Below are 13,612 nucleotides of genomic sequence, written 5' to 3'. Positions count from 1 at the left end.
ATTCAAAACCCGGGAAATCATCCAACTTAACTAGTCTCTCGGGGATGAGTGCCCATTCACGGACAAGATTGGCATAGTGGGCTGCTTGGTTTGAAGATAGAAAATGATGAACACCCCCTTCGAGTTTCCTAGTCCAAGCTATGCCAGAAGTGGAACCAACCTTCTCTTTTCCTTTTGATGTTCGCTTTGGAGGCATCCTGCAAAGGTATATAAATAACAGTCATTAAATTACATTTTGAAAAACGATAGGGGGAATGAGATTAGCAAGACAAGTATTTCACAAATCCCCCAAACTTGCTTCAACATGCATATAGAACTTTGTGGTGTGCATTTATCAAAATATGATATTCAAGGTAGTGTAAATAAAATGCCAAGATGAAAAACTGGAAATTTAGACCGAAACAAGCACATTTGAAAAATTGGACCCATGACCGAGTGCACATGTTCGGCCCCGAACATCATCAAAAAATATCAAAATTTCTCCGAGTAATCTCCGGGCATATGAAAGTATTCAATGAGATCTACCATATATTCAAATTTTAAAACAAATGGACTTTATATGGTATGCCAAATAATGGTAGAAAGTAGGGGACGTAGGATGCCGTGACATGCCATGACCAGCCATGTGCCTAAGTGTTGCAAAATGGATGTGATGTGATACATGGCCTTTCAAGTGGTTGTGAATGTGGTAACATGCAAATGTCAAGAAAACGCCTTTCAAGTGGTTGTGAATGTGGTAACATGCAAATGTCAAGAAAACATGCTCAAGAAAGTATAAGGAAGGCAAAATTACAATATATACACAAACGGAGTGCAAAACAACCAAATTGTGTCAAGTGACTCGAGATTAAGTGTGCGCTTTCGCCCCTGGACATCATTGAGAAAACTTGATTTTTTCTCGAGCAATCTCCAGGCATATGAAAGTACGTAGTGTGAAGTGACACATATTCAAATTTCATGCGCATTGGGCTTCGTATGGGTACTTAAGGTAGGGGACAAAGTGGGTGCAGTGAAGTGACGTGAGTCTAACACGTGTGCCTAAATGTGTGTGGTTGGTAAGTGAGTGTTTCGAGCTCAATTTCTATGGCATTTGATCACCACGTATATGGGAATGCATACATTCAAATCGTCTAATGCAGAATTGCGCAAAATGTACTACAAATTTCACTTAGGCAATGCATCGAACATGTTGTGTGCAATATATATTCATCTTCATTCTAAAAATACTTGGCAAATGGTAATCACCCAAAAAGAAAAGACACAAATGAAAGCCCTAAACCAAGCATACTTATACCCATGCAACCGAACTCCCAATTGGAAAATATGAGTAACTACAACCCAAATTCGAAATGAAAGGAGGGAATAAAATTTATACCTTTTTCGCCTTGAAGATGGATGCGGGAGTGATGGGAATTGAATGAGGGCTTAGGAATGTTGGTGGGTGCGTGTGTGTCAGATGGTGTACTGGGAATTTTGGGGACCTAAGAGGCGAGGGAGAGAGAGGGGCGAGGAAAATGGGGCGTTGCCCTTTGAATGAGCCGATCATGGCTTAAGTCCATGACCGGCCATCTACTATGCGGCTGCATAGTGTATTCTTATGCAGTCACATAGTGAAATAAAAGCCCCCCCTTTTTTTGGTTGGGGTCTATGCAGTCGCATAGACATTATGTCTATGTGATCGCATAGCCAAAAAAAAAAATTCTTTTAAATATTGAAATGCAAAAAGGTATTTCTCTCATAATTTTTTTTTTTAAATACTGAAATGCAAAAAGGTATTTTCCTCGTAAATTTTTTTTTGAAATGCGTGAATCATACTCCCAAACACCCGAAATCATTTCAAACTCACCGACCATGTGTGTAATGCCTAGGAAATTATGGGGACGATAATTTAATCCTATTTACATACATGTATGACGATGACCTAAAAAAATGTAAATACGAAAATCAAACAATTCTAAAAATAATGTGAAAAGTAAGCTAAATAGAAGGATATAGTGGTTTTCCTCCCACCTAGCGCTAGGTTATAGTCGATAGCTCGACTTTATCGTATTGCGTCATTCTGGTGATCTAAGAAGAACGGTAGACTTTTCCTTTGAAAAATTGCCGCCCTAATAGTGCTTCAAACGCTATCCATTGACCTTGAATGTCCCCTTACTGTCGTGAATGATCTCGACTACCCTATGTGGAAATACCTGTGTAATAATATACGGGCTAAACCATCTCGATCGCAGGTTTCCCGAAAACAGCTTAAGCCTAGAGTTGTAGGGTAGCACTTTCTGTCCCACCGTAAATTCACGCCTCTAAATGTGCATATCATGCTATTTCTTGGTGCGCTCTTTGTAGAGTCTTGAATTCTCGTAGGCTTCCATTCTAAGCTCATCCAGCTCATTAAGTTGAAATAGACGTTTTTCACCCGCAGCTTTCAAATCCAAATTCAATTTCTTCATTGCCCAGTAAGCATGATGCTCTATCTCAAGAGGCAAGTGGCATGCCTTCCCGAAAATCAATCGATACGGTGACATTCCTATAGGGGTTTTGAATGCAATCCTATCGGCCCACAAGGCATCGTGCAGTTTCTTAGACCAATCTTTTCACAACGAGCTTACTGTGACTTCGAGTATTCACTTCAATTGCCTATTGGACACTTCGACCTGTCCACTAGTTTGGGGATAATATGCAGTGGCTAGACGATGTTTAACGCCATATTTAGTCAACAATTGTTCTAACTGGCGATTGCAGAAATGTTTGCCCCCGTCACTGATTATAGCCCTCAGTGTGCCAAAGCAGGTAAAAATATGTTTCTTTAGAAACTCAATCACCACCTTCCCATCGTTGGTAGATAATGCAACTGCCTCTACCCACTTCGATACGTAATCCACAGCCACTAATATGTACTGATTAGAGAAGAATGGGGGAATGGCCCCATGAAGTCGATTCCCCAGACGTCGAATAGTTCTGCCTCCAGGATACTATTCAAAGGCATTTCATTTCTCCTGAATATATTACCGGTGCGTTGACATCAGTCCCACCTTTTCATGAATTTAAAAGCATCCTTAAAGAGAGTAGATCAGTAAAAACCTGATTGAAGGATCTTCGTCGCTGTTTCCGAAGCACCAAAATGCCCTGTATATGTAGATGAATGACAATGTTCTAATGTCAAAGGCACTTTTTCCTCAGGTACGCAGCGACGAATGATTTGATCAGCCCCTCACCTTTATAGAATGGGGTCTTCCCAAAAATAATACTTTAACTCAGCGAAAAATTTCTTCTTCTGATGACTGGAGTAATCAGGCGGCATGATAGACCTGGCTAAGTAGTTAACTATGTCCGCATACCAGGGTGCCTCCTCCACACCAAAAATTGATTCATCTGGGAAGACTTCGTTGATTTCCACTATCTCTGTCTGTTTTGTGACCTCGAGTCGAGACAAGGGGTCTGCCACCATGTTTTCACTGCCCTTTTTATCCCTAATTTTCAAGTCAAACTCATGAAGCTACAGTATCCAACGAATGAGACGTGGCTTTACATCCTTCTTTCCATTAAGTACTTGATAGCAGCGTGATCTGTGTAAACGATGACCTTTGACCCCACAAAATATGACCAAAAATTGTCAAAGGCGTAGACTACGACAAGGAGTTCTTTCTTTGCAGTGGCATAATTGAGTTGAGCATCGTTCAAGTTCTTACTTGCATAGTAGATCACAGAAATATCTTATTTCTCCGTTGTCCCAATATGGCCCCAACAGCAAAATTACTGGCGTCGCACATTAATTCAAATGGCAGATTCCAATCCGATGTGATGATCATTGGTGCTAAAATCAACTTCTCTTTCAAGGTATTAAAAGCCAGCAAACACTTATCCGTGAACTCAAATGTGGATTCCTTCATCAATAAACATCATAGTGGTTTGATAATTTTTGAGAAATCCTTGATGAACCTTCTGTAGAACCCGGCATGCCCGAGAAAGCTACGAACACCTTTCACTGATAATTTTTTGATCACCTGAATTTTTGCTCTGTCCACTTCAATACCCTTTGCTGAGATTCGGTGTCCTAACACAATGCCTTCCTATACCATAAAGTGGCATTTCTCCCAATTCAATACCAAGTTAGTCTTTATACACCGCTGTAGCACAAGACTCAAATGCTCCAAACACTCATCAAACGAAGACCCGAACACTGAGACGTCGTCCATGAATACCTCGATGAATTTCTCAATCATATCTGAGAAGATAGCCATCATGCAACTCTTAAAAGTGGCAGAAGCGTTGCATAAACCAAATGGCATCCTACGGTATGCAAAGGTACCGTAGGGGCAGGTGAAAGTTATCTTCTCCTGATCGTCAGGTGCTACTGGAATCTGATTATACCCGGAGTACCCCTCCAGAAAATAGTAATGCGAGTACCCTGCTAGTCACTCCAACATCTGATCAATGAACGGTAGCGGAAAGTGATCCTTTCGAGTAGCAGCGTTTAGTTTGCGGTAATCGATGCAAACTCTCCATCCAGTCACTGTTCGTGTAGGAATCAACTCATTTTTCTCATTTTCTATCATTGTGATACCCCCTTTCTTGGGAACAACCTGTACTGCACTGATCCATGCATTGTCTGAATTAGATAGATGATGCTTACATCGAGCAATTTCAATACATCAGCCCTAACCACTTCCTTCATGTGTGGATTCAATCTCCGCTGACCATCAATGCTTGGCTTGAATTTTTCCTCCATGAGTATTTTGTACATGCATAGTGACGGGATGATCCCTTTGATATCTGCAATTGACCATCCAATGACTGTTTTATTCTCCTTTAGCACCCGAAGTAGTTTCTCTTCCTCCACTTCACTGACAGTATTTGGAATAATAACCGGAAGTGTAGAAGATTCCCCTAGGTAAGCATATCGAAGGTGTGGTGGCAATTGTTTGAGTTCCAACTTGGGAGGTTGCTGAATAGATGACACTGACTTTGCAGTCCTAATTCCCAGCTCTTCGAAGTGACGTTTGCGCATGTATGGTGGATTAGTTTTCGAAAACCGTGCACATGTTTCAATCTCACTTGAATCAGTGTGAGTGGATTGAGAATGTACAATGCATGCCTCGTATGCATTGGAAGGATGATGTAAACAAAATGTATCTTGTATTATTCTGTCAATTACATCGATCTGGAAACAGCTGCCTGACTCAGTAGGAAATTTCATTGCCTTGAACACGTTGAACGAGATTTGCTCTTCGCCAAACCTCAATATAAGCTGCCCTTTCTGAACATCGACAATCGTTCTTCCAGTAGCTAAGAAAGGTCACCCCAATATGAGTGGTACATCCTTATCTTCCTCCATGTCTAAGATGAGAAAATTGGCTCGAAATATGAACTTGTCCACTTTTACCAACACGACTTCAATGATCCCTCTTGAATGTGTAAGGGATCGATCTGCTAACTATAAGGTGACTGTTGTGGCTTTAGCTTCTCCCAAGCCAAGTTTCCTAAAAATAGAGAGAGGCATTAAATTAATACTTGCACCTAAATCACATAACGCTTTATCAAAATGATAATTCCCAATAGTGTAAGGTACAGTAAAACTCTCTGAGTCTTTTAGTTTTGGAGGCAGCTTTTACTGGATTCTGGCACTGCATTCCTCAGTTATCATCACTGTTTTATTTTCTTCTATCTTTCGCTTGTTGGAGAGGATATCCTTTAGGAATTTTGCATAACTCGGCATCTGAACAAGTGCCTCAGCAAATGGGATGTTGATGTGTAATTTTTTGAAAATTTCAAGAAACTTACTATATTGCTGATCCAATTTGTGTTTTTTCAACCTCTGTGAGAATGGAATAGGAGGCTCATGAGGGTTGATAGGATTGGTAGCTGTACCCCGTGATGTATTGGAATTCTTCTTGACCACATTCCCTATTGTTTGTTCAGTCTGTTCCACAATCTCGTCATTTGAGGTTGGTGTTGATTCCTTGCTAGCTACCGGTCTTTTTACATGTATCTCTAGTAGTTCTACTCCACTTCTGGTTGTTATAGCCTTTGCGTGCTCCTTAGGGTTGATTTCAGTGTTGCTGGGTAAGTTTCCTGGTGCTCTACCCGTCATGGAGATTGTCATCTGTCTCATTTGTGTCTCCAAATTTTTTATTGCTGCACTTTGGTCTTGAAGAGTTACATCTATCTTTCGCATAAACTGGTTGTTGGCTTCCATATACTGATTGGATGTTGCCATGAACTTCTCGAACATCTCTTCCAATGGTGGCTTTTTATTCTGTTGTTGATATTGACCTTGTGGTCTATTTTGATTCTGATTACTCCACGAGAAGTTTGGGTATTTTTTCTCTAGCCCTGATTGAAGGTTTTCGAATGTGGGTTGTTCTGTTGGCATTGACCCCATTGCACAAAATCTGCATGTTCGACCCCCTGTGTGAGAATTGGACAATTAACAGTGTTGTGGTCTACTCCACATTCTTCACATCTTGGCTTCTTGACTTGTTAGCAGTGACGATTTGTGAAATGCTCTCAACTTTATGGAACAAAGAGTCTATCTTTGCAGACAATGCTGAGTAATTATCTACTTCATAAACCCCGGGCATTCTCTTCTGAACCACTCGATCTGTAGATCACATGGTTGAAGTTGTAGCCATTCTCTCAGATAGCTCCCATGCTCCATCAATTGTTCTTATGGAGATAGACTCGTCGGATGATGAGTCCACCATGCTCTTGAAGGATGGAAATAGTCTACTGTAGAAAAATCGGATCTGTGTTTTCTTGTCAAAGCCACGTTGAGGAAACTTTCTTAACATATTTTTGAAACAATTACATGCCTCTTCAAATGATTCGAACTCACATTGGTTGAATATAGAGATATCATGCCACATTTTAGCTATCTTAGCTGGCGAGAAGAACTTGGTGCAGAATTTGTGGGCTAGCTTGGTGCCCTAAAGCCAACTGGTTTGGGAATCACTAGCCTAAAGCTCGTTACATGGGTTATATAAAAAGCAAATGAGAAGATGACAATCAATCAAAAATTAAAGAAATGTGAGAAAAACTTAAGAGAGACAATGACATGACGAAAGCCTTTAGACATTTGGTTGAAGAGACTATACCTTTGAGGCGAGGCAAGTAATCTAGTTTAATCTTGAGTGTCGAAGCAATCAAACTTAGGAAAGCCTTCACTTGTTCAAATGTAAACTTGTGATCGTAAAACTAATCCAAACTACGAGAGGGTGAGGACTACAGCTATGTAAATTCCTAATTTTAAGACACAACATCGGGATAATTGAGTGAAAAGAATAAGTTTGGGGGGTTGTGTATCTCTCGAGCGAGTAAGGATACATTTGACCACTTGGGATCGAGACTCAAATTCATCGTGAACCTGATATGTTGGCATGAATTCACACACACACGTCAATTTGCATTTAACAGGTAAAGGTTGATGTCATGTCTGCACTGATAAATTTTCATAAAGTCAAATACTTAGTCCAATCCTGAGCCACAACAGGGAATTAAGCCATGTTTGTTTAGAATTAAGTCACTCTCTTGTTTGAAGACAAACAATAGTTCAAGTTTGGGGGATTTGATAAGTGTGTTTTTGCACACTTATTTAGGTCACAAACATGACTTAATAACGAGCAAAATGATTGAATTGTGACTTAATCTCGTACATTTGTGAATTGTAGGAAACAACGATGAACATGGTGAAATTTAGGAGAAAAGACACGAAAAATGACTAAAATGACGCAAAGTGAAAGTTCAGGGACCAAGGTACAATTATCTAAAAGTTGACCCGATGAACAAATTGAGAAATTGATTAAGCCAATTTCCAATTGATGATATCTTGGGATGATAGAATAAAAGGAATGAAGAAAAGATGCCAAGAAGTGAAGGATTCAAGTAGAAGGACCAAAATGCACATTTTCCATAGTTGGTAGCACTATGCGACCGCATAGTGCTACCCTCTATGCAGTCGCATAGAGGCAAACCGAAGATAAAGTGCCACAAAAACTTTACTCTGTGCGACCACATAGAGATGCTCTATGCGGTCGCATAGAGCAATATTAGGAAAAAATCGCAGTTTCCTTTTTCCGCCGAAACTCTTATGGAAATAATATTTTTAGGGTCCTATATAAACAAAAACTCAACCAGAATGTAAGGGATGCCATTTTTACAAGTTTTTGAGAGACTTTGAAGGAGAAACGAGGAGAGAACAAGAGGATAACATCGCGCCAAGCGAAGATTTAATTGAAGATTGATTCGGGTGATGACGTTTCTTCAAATATTTTTATATTTTCTTCTTTTTAGCATGTTAGGCTAGATTTATTATTGCTAGGAGATCGATGAACCTTGTAATACTATGTTTAATTTTTGTTTTGGATATTTGACATCTTTAAAATGCATGTTCCGGAATTGAATGGTTTATTACGTTTTTATTTTCATATGATTATTGTGCACATAATTATGTGATTGTGGTGGCTTGTTTTATGCATTCGAAAGAAGAAAAATAGGTTTGACATAGCATAAATCATCACAAGTTCCGATAGGGGATAAAAATATACCTCTATGTCTTGTGTGAATCATTGGATATTCATGAATTTATAATGCATTTCGGTATGTTAATATTCTTCATAGAAATATAGTCGAATCATATATTGGGATAGGTTTGGCATTGCTCGAGAGAGATTGCTAAATGAAAATAAGAATATTGATTCATCTTTTGTCGAACTGTGTGTCAAATTTGCATAATTGAAAATTGAACGGGTATTGCTTCGGGATTCGTGATCCTAGTACGTTAGTATATTTATTAATTCCATAAACTCGAGTTAAATTTCTACTCAAGTATCAATGAAGAATTATACTAAATGCAAGATTCCTGTGGAGCCAGCAAGCGCAACCGAGCCCCCTCGCCGGGTGCTGGCTCCGCACCTGGTTAGAATAATATTTTGATAATCTCAATATGATTTTGCTCTTGTAAATCAAATCCTAGTGGGTTATTGAAATTACAAGACTCAAGAAGTGTAATAATCTTGTGGACACATATAAATTTGTGTGAAAATTTGTTTTAACACTTCAATATTCAATAATCAATGCTTGTGGATCGACCTATAAATTATTAAAAGTGAAAATGTCAATTTTAATTAATATTTAGGAAATATTTACAAACATTTAAATTGTAAATAGATAAAATCAAGGTAATAAATGTGTTATGCATGGCAAAGCGTTTCGATCGAATATCATGCATTACAAGCATAAACATGCTAATGCGAAGCATAAACGTAATTATGCGTTTTTCAATTTTTAACCCTTTTTTAATTATTCTAAAATAATAAATAAATAAAATAATGGATTCTTTGAACTTTTTATTTATTCTTCAAAATTTCAACAAAAACATGTTGCTCAAAATCATATATAATACAGTTGCTTGGTAATCAATTCTTACAATTAGATTAGGCATGAACATCGACTTAAAAAATTCTAAATCTTGTCTTGATTTTTTTTATCGGATTCCAATTCAATCTCCTCTTCTTCATCCAAGTCATCTTTCGTGTCATCCTATACAAAATCATCTTCATCGTGCTCTCTTATTTCAATTCAAAATTTTGTATTCTTTTAGATGGTAAGATATTATAGGCAACATCTTCATAATAATTACAATCATTAATAATTCAAGACTGTGCACAACTAGCATCACTTGCTAGTAGAACTAGCAAAAGAAGGAAGAAGAAGGAGGCTTAGGCTCGGTATAGATAGTTTACAATTCTACGAAAATTTTGTTTTGATTTTTGATTTTTTTTTAAATGTCAAAACCCTACATATTGCTATATATAGTTCATGGACTTGGGTGATTTGGGCTAATTTGATATTTATTGAGCTCAATTTGCTTCTTTTTTTTAAGATAAAAATGGGTTGAACTTTTCCATATTAATTTTGACAAAATTTTTAACACAAAATGCATGCGTATTTTGACGTTTTAGCATGTATATCCGGTCAACAAAATGGGTTGACAGCATTATCATGAGCACATCCCATATGCAAAACGTTTCGAAAATCCATCAAGAATATGCGGACATACCCAAAGTATAGACATGTATTTTAGAACGATAGATAGAAAAAGTAAGAATAGTTTGTGAATCCTATGAATTGTATAAATAAAATGTAATTTAAATATTTATAAATTGATGAAATTTGTGATTGTTATATTGACTTATTTTAATTTGTGATTAATGAAATACATTGCATTAGACTATTACAATTTCCATTTTTACAATTTTCATGTACATATATTAAATTTGAAAATAAACCAACAAACCCTAACTTTCTAACCATCTTCTCCATTTCTTCATTCAGAAGATATTACTATTGAATTCATCATCCATTTTAAAAGGTTGGCATGTTAATTTTTTTTTTTTTTTATTGTATAACTTATTACTTTTGAAATTTTAAATACAAGGTCATATTTATTTGAAATTTTCGAAATTATTATTCATTGACTTGTTTGATTATTCAAATCTTTTGAAATAAGGATATCCATATCATCTACAAAATGTTGTGAAGGATTTCATTTTCAATGAAGCATTGATTTATTTATTTGGGAAGATGTTGTCATATTATAGTTAAGAATTAATTATCACCATTAATGTTATGATTAATTTTTTCAGTCAAACCTAGTAAATTTTTTCAAGGATTGCCTCTTTAATGTTTTGCCGTGCAAATTATTTGAGAAGGAGATGCTGTCATTTGGTAGTATTATATTGATAACCACACCTAATGTGATGATAAATTTGTTCCAATCACCCATATATATGCTTTTCGTCAGTTTTGACAATTCAATTGTCAATTTGACATTTAGAAACCATTGGGTCAGAATTTTAAAATGCTGAACTCGACATTTTGAAATTGTTGAGATAGACATTTCAACTATCGATTTGACCTTTAACTATTGTATGAACTTAAATATTTGAATGTGTCACTTTCATGTTATTAAATGCCAACATATTAATTGTGTAAAATTCTTATCACTGTAATCTCAACCTTTTATGTATGAGTAGTCATTTGAGATTCATCATGTCATATGGGGAAAGATTTGTTCATATGGATGACGAATGGAAGTGAAAATGGACAAAATCGCTTCCATTTTAGTTCCAACAAGTACTACCCTAGTCGGAGGTGTATTACGATCAAAGGACAAAATTGGTAATCTTGATCCCCGTACTCAAATTGAATTGAAGTTCAAAGTCCTGAACATGAATATACCTCCAATCAAAATACGCAAAGATGAAGACTTAAATTGGTACATATCAGATCATAAGGAAATTGCTATATGCATTACTATTTTGGAAATTGAGCTTCTAATTGTTGACATGGAGAGGGATACAAATTTTCAAATCATTCGTTTGTTGCTATGGATATTCACTAAAATGTATAACATGATAAGGTCCGTCAAATGCATAGTATCTCAAACGATAATGCACCCGAAACATTAAATTTTTATATTAGGAGTACATAATTATATGAGAACTTGGATAACTCGTTACATGGTACAAAGACAGCTAATATTGTTGACATTGATGAGCAAATGTCATCACATTCCAAGACTTTAAATAGATACGAATGGATTATAATTGTGAATACGTCCAATCTTGTCGAAAAGGCAAATATTCTTGACAAAGAAATAGTTATACTTGAAAATTCGTGTACTTGCATTGCAAAATAAGTTTCAATTTTGGATAAGTAGGTCAAGCTTCAAAATGCTAATATTTGAATACGTAGATGATAATTGCTAGTGAATGTTATTTACTTCGACAATGAAATAGTCTGCAATTTTCATGATTCGTAAATTCAAAAGTGTGGACATATATTCAGTAGATTTTCATTGTAACGCACATTGACATGCTACAATTTATGTAATTTTCGAGCACATATTGGAAAAATTGGATAATCAAAATCGATTGTATAATCCTACTGCTATTGCATATAACATGGAAAGTGAGTTCGATGTCAAAATTAGTTACAGCAAAAAATGTTGGAAGAAAGTGCCTCTTTAAATATGCTACATAATACACTGGAGGATAATTTTCAAAAATTATCTTCATACTATCACATTCTAGGAAAGAGGAACTTGGAGATAATAACCCACATCGAAATTGATTCCCGTAACAAGTTTCATTACTTCTTCCTAGTGTGCAAGCATTCGTGGTTATATACACTATTTGAGACCCGTAATTTGTGTTAATAGTAGTCATTTGAAAGGTTCATACAAAAGTGCACTTCCACTGACAGCTGTTCAAGATGCCAACAAATATATTTATTCCTTAGCATGGGAGATCGTGGATACTGAAACAAATAAATCGTAGATGTTGTTTTTGTTGAAGGTGAAAGATCTCATAGGTAACATAGATAAACTCTTATTTGTTTCGGACAAAAAAAAAAGTATTAAAAAAGCCATTAATCGCTTATTTCCTTTGTCTCAATATGGCGGTTGTATGTAGCATATGGAAAAATCTTAATCAGTGGTACAATGTAAGTCCAATATTTCTATTCAAACAAGCTGCTACAACTTATAGGATAGATTATTGGGTAAGTTCAAGATTTTATGAGTACTTGAAGCAAGTAGATTTTTTTATATTAGTTATGAGCACTATTCGTTGGACAATGATATAACATTATGAAAAACAACAACGCAGAATCTTTGAATTCAATGTTGAGATATGCTCGTTCATTACGATTACATGCTTGGTTGAACACATTTGAAGTATTATGCAGATGTGATTATATAAACGTCAAACAAATGCAACCAGATGTAGTACATTATTGTCATCGAGAATGGAGAACGAATTATCGACAACATTTGAAACTAATACTAGGCTTTGAGCTCATGTCTTGATAGACAACTTAACACAGGTTGGAATATCCAATGACACAGACATGATAGACTTCTTAGAAAATACGTGCACTTATCGTGAGTTCCAACTAAATCATATGACATGTATTCATGCAATTCATGCTGCTTACTTAAAAGATAAGTCATTGTACATTCTATGTTCCCCTTATTATGCGATGGACTATTTGGGGAGTGTCTATATCGAAGAAATATATCTTGTTGCAAGAGAAGTGGACTGTGTTGTTCTGAACAAAATTAGATCTATTCCTAGTTTCCTAATCATTGAATGTCATTCTCCAGGTAAACCACCCATACAACCCAAGTGATCCAGATACGAGTCTACCATTTACAGATATTAGTCGTGTTTAATTTCACAAACAAAATATTTCATCACATCCCAACATTTAAACCGTTGACCCTGACTCAAGGTTCCTCTCATTCTCGACAATTGGTTGCAAACTTAACTACAAATAAAATGCATAAGAGATATGTTGTTACACAACATTTGGTACAAATGTTACCATATGAATCCACAACAAAACTACAATAAATAATTATAGCCGATGATGTACGCAAATTTTACCACATCAAAGGTCATCAACATTTAAATTTTTCCCCAATGTCTTCATCAGAATCTTCTGAGCTTATGACAATAATCTCGGGAGGTAGAACATTTGGAGAGGTGACTCCTTATCATTCGATTCGATTATAATGGAAACAATGGGTATGAATCGGGTATTGTTGGAGGCT

The sequence above is a fragment of the Olea europaea genome, unplaced genomic scaffold (assembly GCF_002742605.1).
Source record: "Olea europaea var. sylvestris unplaced genomic scaffold, O_europaea_v1 scaffold747, whole genome shotgun sequence".
Classification (NCBI taxonomy): Eukaryota; Viridiplantae; Streptophyta; class Magnoliopsida; order Lamiales; family Oleaceae; genus Olea; species Olea europaea.
Note: the sequence above shows the minus strand (reverse complement) of the source record.